This window comes from Prunus avium, chromosome 7 (assembly GCF_965620075.1).
Source record: "Prunus avium chromosome 7, drPruAviu1.hap1.1, whole genome shotgun sequence".
Lineage (NCBI taxonomy): Eukaryota > Viridiplantae > Streptophyta > Magnoliopsida > Rosales > Rosaceae > Prunus > Prunus avium.
In genome coordinates, this window is record NC_142290.1 from 7,326,007 (window position 1) to 7,342,609 (window position 16,603).

The window sequence follows — 16,603 nt, forward strand, 5'->3', positions numbered from 1 at the left end:
AAGTCGCGCGTAGCGCGTGTGATTAAAAAAAAGCCTCTCGCACACGCGGAAGCATGTGCAGAGAGGCTAGTCTAATGAGCTTTATGAGTTAGGGGGATTCTTTGTGTTCTTTTTTTTTGAATTTTCTGTTTGGTGGAATTAAAAATTTTCCTTGTTTTTTCCCATAATTTGAAATACCTTTTATTAGCTTGGGTAAAAAGCATTTTCCTGTTTTTAATTTTTAGTTTGAATTGTCCTTAAAAATTCTTTTTTTCAATAATTTGGTAACATATGTTGTATTGTATTCATTGATAACCTTCATAAAAATAAATCAATTATCATAGTTGATCATATTGAAAAATTTGAAACAAATGCAAGAACGAATTTAAATTCCTCTTTGTATTTATTGATAAAAATTATCATAGTTAATCATTGAACCGAATTTGGTATAGATGCAATTGAATAAGTCTTTATTTAAAACAAAACTCGTTACACCAAAATATAGTAATTGAAGCTAGTATTGCAACCATTGAAAAAGGAAAACAGAAAACAAAAAACAAAAAAATAAAAAAATCATGACAATTAAATTATGATCCTGAAATCCTTTTAGCTGCTGCTTGTACATGAACCTCCTCCTGCAGCAATTTTATGCTCTCTTACTACTATCTTCTTTGGAAGCCTCATGTAGCAAATTGGATCTGCATTTACACACAAAAAAAAAAGAAAAAAAAAAGAGAAGAAGACGAAAACAACTAAAAAACTTAATATGAAGCAAGATATTAAGAATACTAAAACAATCCATCAAAACAATAGACTTATGTTTCGGAATAAGTCTATCGCAGTGTGTCATTATGGATGTGTTATTATCAGCTGCAGAAAAAGGCAATTATGTCACTCGAAACAAAAAACAAAAAAACAAAGGTATGAATGAGGTACCTTTGGACTTGTCCACGAAGAAGAGCGACTTTGGTTCACTGCTCGAAGAAGTCATGATCGGTGCTTATGTTGACTCACCATGATGCTTCCCTTTTGTTCTGCTTTCATGTTACTCTTGAACTCCCTCCAACTCTGATCCTCATTTTGCTTTTAATTCCTGTATAAAAATAATCCCGTGAGGAAAAAAGAAGAAGAAAAAATCAAAGTATAATCTTATTCGTAACATAAAAAATAGAAGTTGATGCCTGAACTGGACACTTTACATCAATATGAAACTGAATCTGGATCTAAAATGACCTGGACACTTAACAAAAAATAAACATAAAGAAAGAAGAAACTAATAGTGATAGTGTAAACAAATAACAAATAACAAATGTAAACCAACACCCAATTCCAGTCAGAAACAACCCACCTGCGTCTTCCAGAAAGACAAAAATAGAAATCATGGATTCTCACTAACACATGAACGTAGAGAAATAAAGCCATGGCTTTGTTAGGCACTTTTAGAGGCCCAAATTATCAGCAGAAAACAGAACACCTAGTTATAGTAGAGCCAATATTAAAAAGTCTAATTTTGGGGGAAAAAATGGATTGTATAATAATGGACAACTTTTGAGAGAACCCAAAAGGTAAAAAAAATCATCTTCCAACTAAACTAATGTATGCTGATTGGAAACTTAAAATACAAAATATAACGAAATAAAGAATCATTAACCTTAAATATAGTTTCCTTTGCTTCTTATGGAACCCTTATGCGTCATAAAGAGAGAGGTGAGAGGCGATTCCATCTGTTGAGATAAAATTCCAAAAACTTTTTAATTTCATAAGTCAAACACATAAATAATTACAAACACGAACATAAACATAAACACAGACCTAGACCATAGCCAAGTTTCAGTCAATCAAACATAAATTAGGGATAGCTTTGTGTGTGAGAGAGATTTGTACCATTTACAGAATTGATACTCTGCAGATTGAAGATTATTAAACAGAAAGCATGGAACCGGAATCATTGAAGCAATTCTGGACTTCGAGTTCTTGAACTAATGACTGGACCCCGAAAAGTGAAGAAGAAGAAGATGAAAGCATAAAAAAACTGAAAGGAACTGCTGCCTTATACAGATTAAAACTAAAGAGAAAGAGAAATGGTTATCAGATAACTAAAACTAAAAATTGTTTTTTTTTTCAATTGATCCCTTTTCTCAGAAACTATACAATAATATAAAGGCGGCTAAAAACATAATACTGGAGTAACAAAAACTGGAAGAAAAATAAAACCCATTTTCAACCTTTTCTAGCATAATTGAGGTGCAATATTAATTATAAGTTCCCAAAACAGCCTCCACAACATTCAATGTTAATTCCCTTTCTTCTCTCCAGATTTTTCCAGCCAAAAAGAAAACTGAAGGCAAATGTATGTAAATTTGTAAAATTCACCTGCTCAATATTGACACTGAACGGTCCTTTTGATTGGCATTCAGGGCAAGAACCAACTTTAACTTCTGAATAAGAGTTCTGAAAGAATGGCCCCAAGATTGCCCCACATTTATTGCAATCGTACTTGTTGCAATTGGGGAAAGACCCTAAAGCGTCGGGTCACAATGCCTCCAATACGAATCATGGTATTCAAATGGATCTGCCTGCACACCATAAGAGCAGGATGACATTTTCACCTCAAAGGAAAAAGGTAGGAAAGATGTAGCAACAAAAGAAAAAAAAAATCACCACAATACCGAATGTTGCGAATCTGATCGTAAACAGGTAAGTTGGTTATCCTAACGTAGATCTTTTGATGGATACGTTTGTAATTGGGGTGTAAACTAAACACCACATTCTTGGCAACATCTTCCATGACTTCCAGGACAGGCTGAGGAGCATCAGCCAACCAAATGGCAATATTGGGATGAGTACCGATGAATTGCTTGTAATCAATCTCCAGACTACACTTATTGGCTACAAAATGCAACAGTGAATTGATTCAAAATTCAAATTAAAGATCCGAGGCATTATGTAGCTTGCAGCTTGCTGCTTGCACAACACATTGAGATAAAAAGCACAAATGGCCAATGTACAGTTAACAGAGCATAAGAGCCGGTTAAATAAAGCTAAGCCCTTACCTAATACCATCTCATTAATGAGGCGCACATATTCAATGTCGGAAGAACCCTTCTTCACAAAGGTGAGCAGAAATTCTTTGAACTTCTTGGCTATAAATCTTCGCACTTCATCTCTAGTAACCCACTTCCTGAGTGTTCCCTAAACACGATACATCTCAAACTTGGCTTCTTAGTCATCATCATCCTGCACATGAAATTCATGTAAAATGAGAAAAGCTTGAAGAAATTTACTCAAGAAATTCATGTAAAAGGTCATCCAAGTCAGAAGCATGATTTGTATAACTAAACCTCATAGCCATCATCATCAGTCTGGTCAGTCATTGGGACATCCTCTCTGGAGTTTCCGTGCTGTGATCTTCTCGGTGAACTCTGCATTCCATCATTATCGTCGCAGCTTCTTGGAGGCCTGAAATCAGCCCTCACCCTTTTTGAAGGCCTGTAGCTGTCATCATCAGTATCTGCAACCAAAATGGCAACAAAATCAACATACACTGCAACATCTTACAAATACTGAAAATTCACAAAAAGAAAAAACGAAAATAAGCACACAAAATCATACCATAATTTTATACCAATTTTCTGGAATAAACACAGGTAAAGAGAAAATCAGCCACACAAAGACATGAACTACCAGATTGATGAGCAGACTGGGGGTTCCAATATTGATTGCTCCAGTTCTTTTTCCTTCAATCTTCCTCCCTGTAAGAACAAACCAAACTCAATTTATGATTTACTTCTCAATTTTCGACATCACAAATGAAGAAACAAATCTAGAAAAAAAAAAAAAAAAACCTCCAACCTTTTTATGCAGTGAGTAGATGAGGATTCTTGCTCTACGAAACAACAGAAAGAAGAAACCATGATACAATTAACACTGCTATTGCAAATTCAAAAAGAAATGAATGACCAAAACTCTGCTGCACAATTCTCTGATCCTTACAAAATCAAAATCTCATTTCTGTCATGTATTCACGGATGAAAAGATCATAAGAAAAAATCTCAAGCATGATAGCAGATGAAGAACCCTTATTTGAGAAACAACACGACATGCAAGAATAATCTAACAAATATGATTAATTCGAAGATGAATTCCATTCAAAAAGAAAAGAAAAAAAACCCAAAATTAAAGAGAGATACGTACCCCTATATTGATTGCTGAAGTTCTTTTTCCTTCAATCTTCCTCACTGTAACAACAAACCAAACTCAATTTATGATTTACTTCTCAATTTTCGACATCACAAAGGAAGAAACGAATGTAGAAAAACAAAAGAAAACCTCAAACCTTTTTGTACGAAATACAGAACTGAATTAGTATAATCGATCAGTGGAAGAGTTAATCCTCGTCCACTTTCTACAATTGGTGATGCTGAATCCGTTTGCCCCCTTACTATTATGCAGTGAGTAGATGAGGATTCTTGCTCTGCAAAACATGGGTGAGGGAGGAAAAGTGTTCCAAGTTTGAGGGTCGTGGTGGGTTTTCGACCGTTTCAGTTTTGTTTTCAGTTTTGTTTTCAGTTTTCTTTTTTAAATCCTTAATCCTATTTCAATAGAACGTGCCAGAATAAACTGATAAGAAGAGCAACTGCTCTGTAATGGGTATGTACCTATTTTGTTTTCTTTTTAAATTAATTAAAGTTCTGCGTAATTGTTCTTTTACAATTGTACCCTGCTTTAATTAAAATTGTGCGCTTTTAATTTTTTCTTTGATAAATGGCATATTCGGGTTTTTAAATGTTTCACCATTCTCTGCATTTTGCTTTATATATATAGAAGATAACCGCCACTGATTATATTTTTCACTGTTCTATAGTTTATTTGGAGTTATTGGTTATTCCAAAAGGTCCAGTCAAATGTGAAGGTACATACAAAAACCTAGCTGCCCATCATCTTCCAACACAAGATGCTTATCAAATTATAATCCTCCTAATTCAGCTTTTCTACCTATTCAAAAGGTACAGACCTTTTCCCCAAGTGCAAAATAAAGAAATAAATTCAACTAATTTTTCTGATTTTTCGTTTATAAATAAGAGTAGTTTAGAGCATTATCCATTACTATTAGGCCATTACCCAAGTCTCTATTGTCCCCTTTTGATTTTTTACTTTTCTAGAGTTATTATTCGTATAAAGAATTTATTATTTTCCCGTTTAATACTCGTATTATACACGTACGTATGTATTTTTCAATAATACTTCCGTTTTCCTTACACATTTTAAAGGCAAGGTAAAATACAAGTTTTTTTTTTTTTAAAAGCAAACATAAAATAGATGTACGTATGTGTTTTTCATGTTTAATACCCGTATTTTTATTACGAATTTTTCAATAATACACACAAACTTCATGTATTATAGACATAATTTCCACATATTATTGATAAAAAATAATATATATTAAAATATTACAATAAATTATTGTAAAATATTATATAATGGCGGAACTTTTCAGTTGTAACTTGCCAAAATGATAATTTTTCTAATAAATAGTACGACCACGGGGCAATACTAGGTCTTTTTTTTTTTTTAAATATAAATAGTACAACCGCAGGGCTATATTGTTGAAATATAAAATATTAAAAGAGTATAGCCGGACGAGCCAAATATAACAGGGCTGGCAAGTTCGGGCGTAAGGTCTACAAGACCCCTATTATAATAGAAGAAGTGTGGTTGGGTAGTGAAATATTAAAATTCGTACTTGCATACAGGCCCATGATGCTGCCTATTAGTCATCCGAAACCAATTGGCAATATAATTAGTCAACGATACCAGAGTGGGAGAACCACGATATTGGTTAATGATACCTTTATGGAATCATTGACTCCTCCCATCATATTATAATGCTGCCCAAGTTTTGGGATCGATCCGAAATCAATTGATCAAAGAAATTGGACACTTCAAGTTCGTACGAAGTTCGTACAGTATTTAGAGTGGTTGGAGCATTGCATAGTTTTAGTTATTGGATTCCATTGAAAACTCACCAAAAGACTCCTCCCACCATATTAAGATGTTGCCCAAGTTTTGGGCTAGATCCGAAATCAATTGGTCAAAGAAATTGGACACTTTAAGTTCGTACGAAGTTCGTTCCATGAATTCAGTGGTTGTAGGATTGCGTAGTTTTACACATTTGATTTCACTCAAAACTCACCAAGTGACCCCTTCCACCATATTATGATGTTGCCCAAGTTTTGGGCTCGATTCGAAATCAGTTGGTCAAAGAAATTGGACACTTCAAGTTCGTACGAAGTTTGTACAGTATTTGGAGTGGTTGGAGCATTGCATAGCATTAGTGTTGGATTCCACTAAAAACTCACCAAATGACTCCTCGCACCATATTATGATGTTGCCCAAGTTTTAGGCTCGATCCGAAATCAATTGGTCAACGAAATTGGACACTTCAAGTTCGTACGAAGTTCATACAGTATTTGGAGTGGTTGGAGCATTGCACAATTTTAGTGATTGAATTCCATTGAAAACTAACCAAATGACTCCTCCCACCATATTATGATGTTGCCCACGTTTTGGGCTCGATCCAAAATCAATTGGTCAAAGAAATTGGACACTTCAAGTTTGTACGAAGTTCGTTCCGTAAATGGAGTGGTTGTAGGATTGCATAGTTTTACATATTGGATTTCACTCATAACTCACCAAGTGACTCCTTCCACCATATTATGATGTTGCCCAAGTTTTGGGCTCGATTCGAAATCAATTGGTCAAAGAAAATGGAAACTTCATGTTCGTACGAAGTTCATACAATATTTGGAGTGGTTGGAGCATTGGATAGTTTTACTGATTGGATTCCACTAAAAACTCACTAAATGACTTCTCCCACCATATTATGTTGTTGCCCAAGTTTTGGGATCGATCCGAAGTCAATTGGTCAAAAAAATTGGACACTTCAAGTTCGTACTGTAAATGGAGTGGTTGTAGGATTGCGTAGTTTTACACATTGGATTTCAGTCAAAACTCACCAAATGACTCATCCCACCATATTATGATGTTGCCCAAGTTTTTGGCTCGATTCGAAATCAATTGGTCAGAGAAATTGGACACTTCAAGTTCTACGAAGTTCGTACCGTAAATGGAGTGGTTGTAGGATTGCATAGTTTTACATATTGGATATCACTCAAAACTCACCAAATGACTCCTCCCACCATATTATGATGTTGCTCAAGTTTTGGGCTCGACCCGAAATCAGTTGGTCAAAGAAATTGGACACTTCAAGTTCGTACGAAGTTCGTACTGTAAATGGAGTGGGTGGAGCATTCCATATTTCTAGTGATTGGATTTCACTCAAAACTCACCAAATGACTCCTTCCACCATATTATGATGTTGCCCAAGTTTTTGGCTCGATCCGGAAACAATTAGTCAAAGAAATTTGACACTTCAAGTTCGTACCGTAAATGGAGTGGGTGGTGCATTGAATATTTATAGTGATCAGATTTCACTCAAAACTCACCAAATGACTCCTCGATGTTGCCCAAGTTTTCGGCTCGATCCAAAATCAACTGATCAAAGAAATTGGACACATCAAGTTCGAACGAAGTTCGTACCGTAAATGAAGTGGTTGGTGCATTGCATAGTTTTAGTAATTGGATTTCACTTAAAACTCACCAAATGACTCATCCCACCATATTATTATGTTACCCTTGTTTTGGGCTCGATCCGAAATCAATTGGTCAAAAAAATTGGACACTTTAAGTTCGTATGAAGTTCATACCGTAAGCGGAGTGGGTGGCGGATTGCATAGTTCTAGTAATTGGATTTCACTCAAAACTCATCAAATGACTCCTCCCACCGTATTATGATGTTGCTCAAGTTTTGGGCTAGATCTGAAATCAATTAGACAAAGAAATTGCACACTTCAAATTCATACGTACCGTAAATGGAGTGGTTGGTGCATTGCATAGTTTTAGTAATTGGATTTCACTCAAAACTCACACAACAACTCCTCCCAACATATTATGATGTTGCCCCATGTTTCAAGCTCAATCCGAAATCAATTTGTCAAAGAAAGTGTCAATACAGCTTGTTACATTTCGAACTTGAGACCTGGAACTAGAAATACACCTTATGAACTTAGGAAAGGTAGAAGACCGAATGTGTCGTATTTCAGGGTATTTGGTAGTACTTGCTAAATTTTGAGAGATCGAGAACACTTGGCAAAATTTTACCCAAAGTGTGACAAGAGAATGTTTCTAGGATATTCGCTTACCAATAGGGCTTATAGGGTTTACAACTATCAAACCAAATCTGTGATGGAGTCAATAAATGTGAAGACACGTATGAAGAATAAATATTTTGCTACCTATTTAGTAATATATTTAAATTGTTTATATATATAGTTGTTTTATCATTTTAATAATTATATGTATTTTATTATATTAAATATGTATATAAGAAGCATGAGGTGGATAACATAAGCTGGAGGTGGCACCATTCCTTGGTTGCTTAAGGGACGTGTAAACACATAAGGTTGTTGCCTTGTTATCCAAGTGGCTAGCTGTCTTTACTTCATCAAAATATTATCCTAATACCAAATGTTAGCACTTATCCTCAAGCTCCAAACATATACCAATGATAGAATGATAGTTGCTGCCTTTATTCTAGTATAAATAGGGAGCTTGCATTTACAAGTTGTTTACTACTATATCTAGAGATAACATGCATGCAACATGATATTTGTTAGAGAGGACTAAAGAGAGATGCAAAGAAATTTGATATTGGAGGAGATAGGTAGATGGGTTGTCTTGCCACTTTATTTTAAGGGTTCTTATTATCGAGGTAAGTGGTTTATGTAATGTGTTCTAAAAGTTCATATTTTGTGATAAAATATGAAAACCATGAATTATCATGGATTTGTTCTATTTACAAATATCTCTCTATTTCAAGTCAAGCATGTCTAATTTGGTGCAATCTTTCACACTATATATATATTGATTGGAATATTTGTGAAGTATGTATTATTCATGGAACATGAGAACTTCAATGTTGGGGTATCCGAGGGATAGATGTACCACACGAGGACATAGGGCAATAAGGCCAATAGGGGTCACATAGTTGGTTACATGCTATGAAGGATAACCAAGATATGAAGGGATGATGTGATATGATCTGGATTGGCGTATCTTTTCATGATATTTTCTAGAGTGTGTAAAATGGCATTGCTTGACTAGCATATTAGGGCCCGTTCAGTAACGTTTTCGAAGAATGTTTTCTTAGAATATTTTCAGAGAATGAAAAAAGAAAACGAATTTGCATTTTCAGGAAATGAAAATGCGTCTAGTAGATTAGAAAACATCTTCAGAAAACAAAAACAATGAAAATGTGTCTGGTAGTACAATTTGAAATAATAATATGTGAGTTATTTTTAGGAAAACGTACGCATGAACTTGTTTTCTACAAGTTCAATTTGAAATAATAATATGTGAGTTATTTTTTCTGTTTTCTACAAGTACACATGAACTTGTTTTCATTTTATGAAAACATTCTCAGTGTTTTTTGTTTTTGGGCCACCGAATGTGTTTTTGCCTCATTTTTGTTCTCTGAAAATGAAAACAACCCCTTAAAACGTTACAGAACGAGCCCTTACATAATCTACTCACTGAGCGATGGTTGCTCATCCCTCACATTGTTTAATTTTTCAGATGAATTAGAGGGCAAGACAAGGACTAAACTAGTTTAGACTGAATTAGATGAGAGTGACAGAGCTTTATTTATTTATTGTAAAGTTGTAAGGTTTTGGAGCTATTTTTATAAGAGCAGTTTATTTTAAACCATGTTTTGGCTTCTTTTTATTTATTTACTTATTTTTTCTCACATACCGGGCACTGGATTTCCACCGAACCCCGGGTCCACTTCGGATGGGACCACTTCCGCACCTACCCCTCCACCTTGCTCTGCTGGGACCTCCTCGACTTCATCGTCCAGAAAACTCCAATTTAGTGAAGGATACTTCTCCCCAACTTTCTCTATCAGCTCAAAGTATCCTTCGGTCCTCTGACCAGCGAGCCTCTCCTGGTACTCAGCCAACTCGATGAAGTCCTTAACGACATCATCATAGCACGAACACAGCTCAGAAGAAAAGGCGTCGATCTTCTGCTTAGCCTCATCTAACTCCTTCTGGGCCCCTGACAGCTCTTGGCCCAAACCACGCCTTTCGTCCCGGAGCTTCTCCACAAAAGACGACTCAGTGTTCTTCTTCACCTCTCCCTCCAGACGGCTCCACATAAGCTCAAGCTCTTCCACCACCTTCGCCTTCTCCCCAATTGTTTAGCTCAGCTCTGCCAGGGTTACTGCATGCTCGTCCCTTTTGCCCAGATCGAATTTGGCCAGATCGAATTTGCGATGGGTAGCCACATTCTGAGCAGCAATGAACAGCTTCATTGTGGCCTGCGAGGGAAATACGGTGAGAAACAGGCACCACAAAACCACCAAGGACAAAGAGACGACATAATACATTACCTTTATCTGGTCCTCCAAAGCCGACAAGGTCATGCCACTTGTTTGTGCCTGATAAATCACGGCCACGAGCTGGCCGAAGGAGCCCTTCCTTTCGGCCCTGGCACTTATTCGCAGAGGTTGAAACGCAGCGTTTCGCCAGGGCATATTCGTCTTCCTTAAAGAATTAAAGAAGAAATGCTAAGGCATGATCATCTCGGCCTCAAGCATAGGCCGAGGCCGAGGCCGAACAAAATTGCGGCCAAGACATTAAAGGCAAATCATCACGTGACAGCAGGGTCCCAGGCTTCATTTAATGAAGTAGTGCCTGCTTAATGCAGCAAAACCCATTGGCCACAAAGTAGCATTTAATGCATGAGGGAAGGTGGGAAGTGACTGAAGTCAGGATTTGGTGGTGAAGATCAGAGTGATTAGACGTGGACATTCTCACAAGAATTCTGACAGCTTGAGATGTTGGTTCACCAGCTATCCAGGCAATAAATGCGTCTCCACGGCCAGAGGTTCAAAACCCACGATTGGGCGCGGCGGCCGAGATTCACCAGGATTTCTGGAGTCTCATCACCATACTTCACGATCCCAAATGTCGATTGGATTGCCCACTTGCGCTAATCAGACTCCACTATGCGTAATTTCAGCCTCGATTACTCATCCAGGGACTCTTCCTATAAATACAAGGCTCAAGACTACTTTCAAAGGGTTCAAACACCAAAACAAGCCTCCCATGGAGCAACTTATTTTCTTCTGTAATGCACTTTCAATATCTTTACTTGCTTTCCTAGGAGTAGTGTTAGATTGTAAGCAGAATCCATTCATCAATATATCATACGACCCTTGATTTTCAAGGCGCCGGAGCACCATCTCTGTTTGTCCGCTCACTCACCCCATATATCACACGACCGTCACTCCCTGAGCAGCGCGCCGGAGCACCGCCCAAAACCCACCACCAACACCATCACTCGACGGCCTTGTAGTTCAGGCCGTGAACCTAACAGCCGAGACCAGTTCCTCTCTCGGCTACAATCGTTTGACCAGGAAGGCAGATCAAACAGGCGCACCATTCACCCATCCAAAACTCATCGAAACATCAACGCACGGTAAACCGTGCTGGCACGCCCGCGCACAACCGCACCGCACCCAAAAGCAGGAAACCCCGTGTTAACGCACATCCCCTCGGCCCGGAACTCCAGGCCGTGAGATTTGCGCGGCAGACACCACTGTACCCCATCTCTTCAAAGAAGAGCCCCTCAACAACCTCTAGCTTCAAGGTCCACTTGATCGCCTCATGGTACAAGCTGAGCACCAGGTTCGCGTCTACCCACAGCTCCAGCAGACCACTAACGGGATCCACGCTTGTTCTCTTAGCCCCCTCTGGAGCAGAAGAGCCCACTTGCCTCTTCCTGCTATCCCTCCCTAGCTCCTCTTCAACCCACCTCTTCCCCGCATCTCAGGGTAACTGCTCGTCAGCTCATCTTTTATGCGCTCCCTGAACGGGAACTGCAGCTGCGCTGGTTGCCTGGGTCCGAGCCACCAGCCGATCCACTCGACAAACCCTTTTTAGCCATCTTCATTAACTGAGCTTGCATGTTAGGATCATTTCGACGAACCCTTTTTGGCCATCTTCATTAGGGCTGACCACGTTGATAACACTTATCACAAGGCCGTGATAACTCACCTACTGAGCTGATCAGACTTTCACTCGCAAGTAGTATATATACGGCTCTCTCGGTACCAGGCAAAGCAAGCACTTGGCTAACCTGATCCTGCTCGACTGCGGATAGTTCGGCTCTCTCCAAATCAACTGCAAAGACAACGAAACACGGCAAGATCAATAACAAGTGTTTCTATACAAAAGTACCACAACTCGCTGGGCAATTCAACCTTAAGCCTAATATTGCTCGGTATAGCATACTCCTCCCTTAATCGATCTAAGTTTTGCTGTGTCATAGTGCTCGGATGTTCATCAGCCGACCATCCTCCCTTTGTCAAATCTGTCCCTATGTTTGAGTTCGTCACCCCACCCTAGCCTGAGGCTACCACCGTGCCTACATTTCTGGCCTCAAACCTATCCCCCCCCCCCCCCCCCTTCACTCTAGTCGGCATCCTCCACTTCCTCACCTCCTACCCTTCCTCTGGCCCCTTGGTACGCAAAATTTCCACTAAGACCGATGGGCATATCCTTGCCCATTTGCTTGGCTGCCTCATACATCTCGTCCACCACCTCTGTGTCCTCCACATCATCCTTAAAGGCTGACCCACTGCTCGTCGTATCTTATGAATCGGACATATTGGATTAGCTCGACATAATCGCATAGCTCTTGATACTTCAAACACAATCAAGGGAGGAAGGGGCGAGGGCTAAAAATCAAGACACACACGAACCCAGAAAAAAAAAATGAACAAACACACCAAACCCATAAAAAGCGAAGCAACTCAAAATTTGAGATTCTGGAAAAACGAAAGGAAGAGGAAGGAAAGTACCTTACCAAAAGACCTCAGAACATGACTGAATCGGACTTCAAGGCCACGCGCTCCTCTCTGCAACAATGGCACACTTACAGAACCGCTCGGAAAAATGGCAAAGCTCTCCAACGGCAACAATGGCGAAAGTATGGCAAGGGACGACTGCTTCCCCTTTTATACAAACGATGACCGAGCATCCCCACCATCCACACATCGGCTATCCCAGCCAGGATGGTCACAAGTGGAAGCATGCCAGCGCCCATCAGTCGAAGCGACGGGACACGAACCGATGCGACTTCTCGCAGGCTCTGACATCAGCGGAAATTAATACGCCGCCTCCTCAGCCAATCAACTATTGCCACATCACACCCACTCGAGTACCTCAAATTTCAAAACCTAGTGCCACAAATCTTACGCAAAGGAGCCCTACTCAGCTGGAAACTTTGGGGGCTACCCTACCCGATCTCTGCAGTACGGTTGCCTCATCTGAAAAAGGCTCAGCTCCCTCAAAAAGGAAAATCAGAACAACTCCCCACCCAAGATCGGCACTTTGAGTTGAGAGTTGGGGGGCTACTGTTAATGGTTCATACCATCACTATAAGCCGAGCCTATTAGAGAACACCATGTGGCCATAAGAGATTAGTTGCCCTTATACCGACCCGACCGTATGGACTACCACGGGTGTCGATAAAGGGCCTCCTAGTCGAGCCTAACAGGAGAGAGTGTGATCGGGCAAGCAAACACCAACCCGACCACTGGGATACCGTGCATAACCAGAGGCGCATTGATACTCTAGAGGCACAATCAAACCCCTGTCGAGTCAGTCACTCCCTCCCCCTGCAATCAGGAAAATATAAACCTTTAACAATTTAATTATCCTCATCTTCCTTAATTCACAAGTACTATGACTTTCAAAAGAGAGTTATAAAGAATGCAAGGGTTTTGGAGCAAAAGTGAATCATTAGTGCCATTACCCAAGTGTTGAAAAGAAATAAGTTTGTGGGTATTGGTAACTAATCAAAAAAGGTAATGAAGTGTGACCAATGTAGTCATGGCCCTAGGGTGTTATAAGGAGAAGATCATGGTGATCTAGGGTAAAGAGCCACAAAATTAGGCCAAATAAACAGATATGAAGGTGCTGAAATTATGTTGAAAATATGCTCATGTATGTGTTCCTTGCTTGTTACAAAGTTCAGTAATCTCTCATTGCTTTAGTTGTGCTCAAGATGTTGTTATATATCCATATCCCCTCTTTCATTCCACCACTACCCTAAGCCTCATTACAACCCTTGTAAAGTCCTTTTGATCCTTGGTATTGTATGGTATTACTGTGGAGAGCTAATTTGATATCGAGCTTATGGGGTTTGGAATTCTTGATTTTACTCTAAGTGTGTGCACATGTACTTATTTGAGTTACAGGTGTTGTTTTGATTCGGCATTGACACACTACAGTTAAGGATGTCACTGTGAACTTTGCTTACTCTTGAATCATGTGTGGAACTTAGATTGTGATTGTTGTGTTTCTTTGGAACCATATATTTCGGTGATTCTTTGAGGATTTTATTTGGAAGGCTAGTTGCTTATTTCCTATTTTCTAAATGGTAGTTTTACTTTGTTTTGCTCGAGGACTAGCAAAATCTAAGTTTGGGGGTATTTGATAAGTTCATAATTTCATACATTTGCATGCCTTCTATACTTAGTGACTTTGCTTAGTTTATCTTTATTTAGAGTCACTTACCTATGTTTGTGTGTTTTGTCGGTTAAGACAGCAAGAGATCACATTTGATGCAATTCATGCATGTTAAGGGCTGATTGTGATAAGAGGAATATGAGCTTAAAGACAAACCCAATTTGAACCACACTCCTTGTCAGTCCAGTTTTGTAGGTCATCTTGCAGGCCTCATGATAGAAGTCGTTCCAATGGGTGTCTATTATAACATATCCAAATTTCAGCCCAATTAGATAAATCTGGAGCCCTCAGCACGTCAAAGCCCAACCAAGTTCACAGAAAAGTCATAGTTGGCTGCCATCACATTTAATGTGGCTACATCCCTAGATCCATGTGCTACACATAAGAGCAGCCATACATGGGAGACAAATCATCTTGGGAACTCAGAAAGATGAACAAAAGTCAAGCTTGCCATGAAGAGACCAAGAATAGTCCATGATCGGTTCATAATTGTATATAATTTTGTACCCTTCTAGCTTATGATTTGGTTATGTTTTTGAGTTAAACTTGTGCTTTTAATCCTTTTTGTGTTTATCTTTCAGTTCATTGAGCTTTAGGTAATAATGAGGGCTTTGGATAGTAAATGATGCAATCCATGCATGTTAGGGCCTAATTTGGATGAATGGATGAAGAGCTTAAAGACAAACTCAATTTTGGCTACAGTCCCCTGCCAGCCCAGTTTCGTAGGTCATATTGCAAGCTTTGTTTCAGCAACCTACATAGCTCGGATGAGGCCACATTCTTCATGAAAGTTGTTCCAATGGGTGTATACTATAACATATCCGAAATTCAGCCCCATTGGATAATTGTGGAGTCTGTTACCTAGCAAACACAGAGCCATGCTCAGGATGGATTTTATCAGCGCGCAAAATGAGTTAGCAATTTGTTTTGGCCTTAACTTCCTCCTCCGACCTTGGATTGGCCCAAATGATATATGGCTGGAAAGAAGACATTCTGAACTTCAAGTTTGAGTACTTAAAGTCTTAATTTGCTTAAGGGAAGCCCAATTCGTAAGCCCTTGAAGTTGCTGGTCATGCTGACCTCAGGATGAGCTATTATTTCTGGTTGGAAGCTTGGTCATGGTGACATGAAGATGAGCTAGGGCTGCTGGTGGGATTTATTAGTGAAGTGCATCAACCATTTCAGATTTTATAATGGAAGTGTTGTATGCATTAGTGAAGTGCATCAACCATTTCAGATTTTATAAAACAAAGTGTTGTATGCATTAGCCATACTTAATTCAGATTTTCAGCTTCCTTAGGCCTATATATAGTGAGGTTTCCCAAGCTTGTAAACACACCCCAAGGGGGGGAGCTCTCAAACACTTCTCTAGAGCTCCCTTCCCTTCTCTCCCTCAAATTCTCTTAGTTTCTCTTTCTAGTTTTCAATTGTTATAATGAGATCTTTGTGCTGAAATTCTCCTTAAGTTTTTCCAAGTTCTACTTAATTTTCATTGTTATGTAAATTCTTTTCTTTAGTTTCAAGTTTGATTCGTTTCCAAGTTTCAATTATGATTTTTGTTCTTATTCATTATGCTTATAAGTTAATATGCTAGTTTGAATGATTGATCACCATTTAGGCTTGCATGTTAGCTATCTTGGTTTGAATTAAGAGTAGACACCATGCTTTAATTCGAATTGAACTATGAATAGGAAGAGTATGTATGGACATTCGACAACAGGGATTAGATACATGCTTGGTTGTTTAAATTGTTCTTCTATGCTTAATGGGTTCCTAATGCTTAATTTTAGGTTAGACAACAAATGATCAAATTAGGGAATTAGGAACACAAGGTTATGACCACACACCATGGCTTAATCATACTTTAGCTAGAATCAATCCATTAATCTAATTGAACTTGGGAACTTATCTACTTGAGTTAGTTATTTTCTTTCTTCCTTGTTTTATTTATTTCCTTTCTTTTTCAT

General features: G+C 38.8%; 1 long non-coding RNA gene across 8 annotated transcripts; it reads right to left on the reverse strand.

Moving 5' to 3' along the window:
* Positions 1 to 411: 411 nt before the first annotated feature.
* LOC148292940 (uncharacterized) lies at positions 412 to 4,563 on the reverse strand. Of its 8 annotated transcripts, XR_015837005.1 has the most exons (12): positions 4,316 to 4,563; positions 4,174 to 4,217; positions 3,832 to 3,865; positions 3,592 to 3,731; positions 3,321 to 3,490; positions 3,033 to 3,216; positions 2,649 to 2,868; positions 2,353 to 2,555; positions 1,864 to 1,965; positions 1,631 to 1,703; positions 916 to 1,072; positions 412 to 677 (listed from the first exon to the last, which is right to left on the reverse strand). It is a non-coding gene; the product is annotated as an uncharacterized LOC148292940 (long non-coding RNA). The 8 variants fall into 8 exon arrangements; XR_015837004.1 differs by lacking the exon at positions 1,864 to 1,965 and having other exon boundaries at positions 3,040 to 3,216; positions 4,316 to 4,561; XR_015837002.1 differs by lacking the exon at positions 1,864 to 1,965 and having other exon boundaries at positions 3,832 to 3,906; positions 4,316 to 4,561.
* Between the last annotated feature and the right edge of the window lie 12,040 nt (positions 4,564 to 16,603).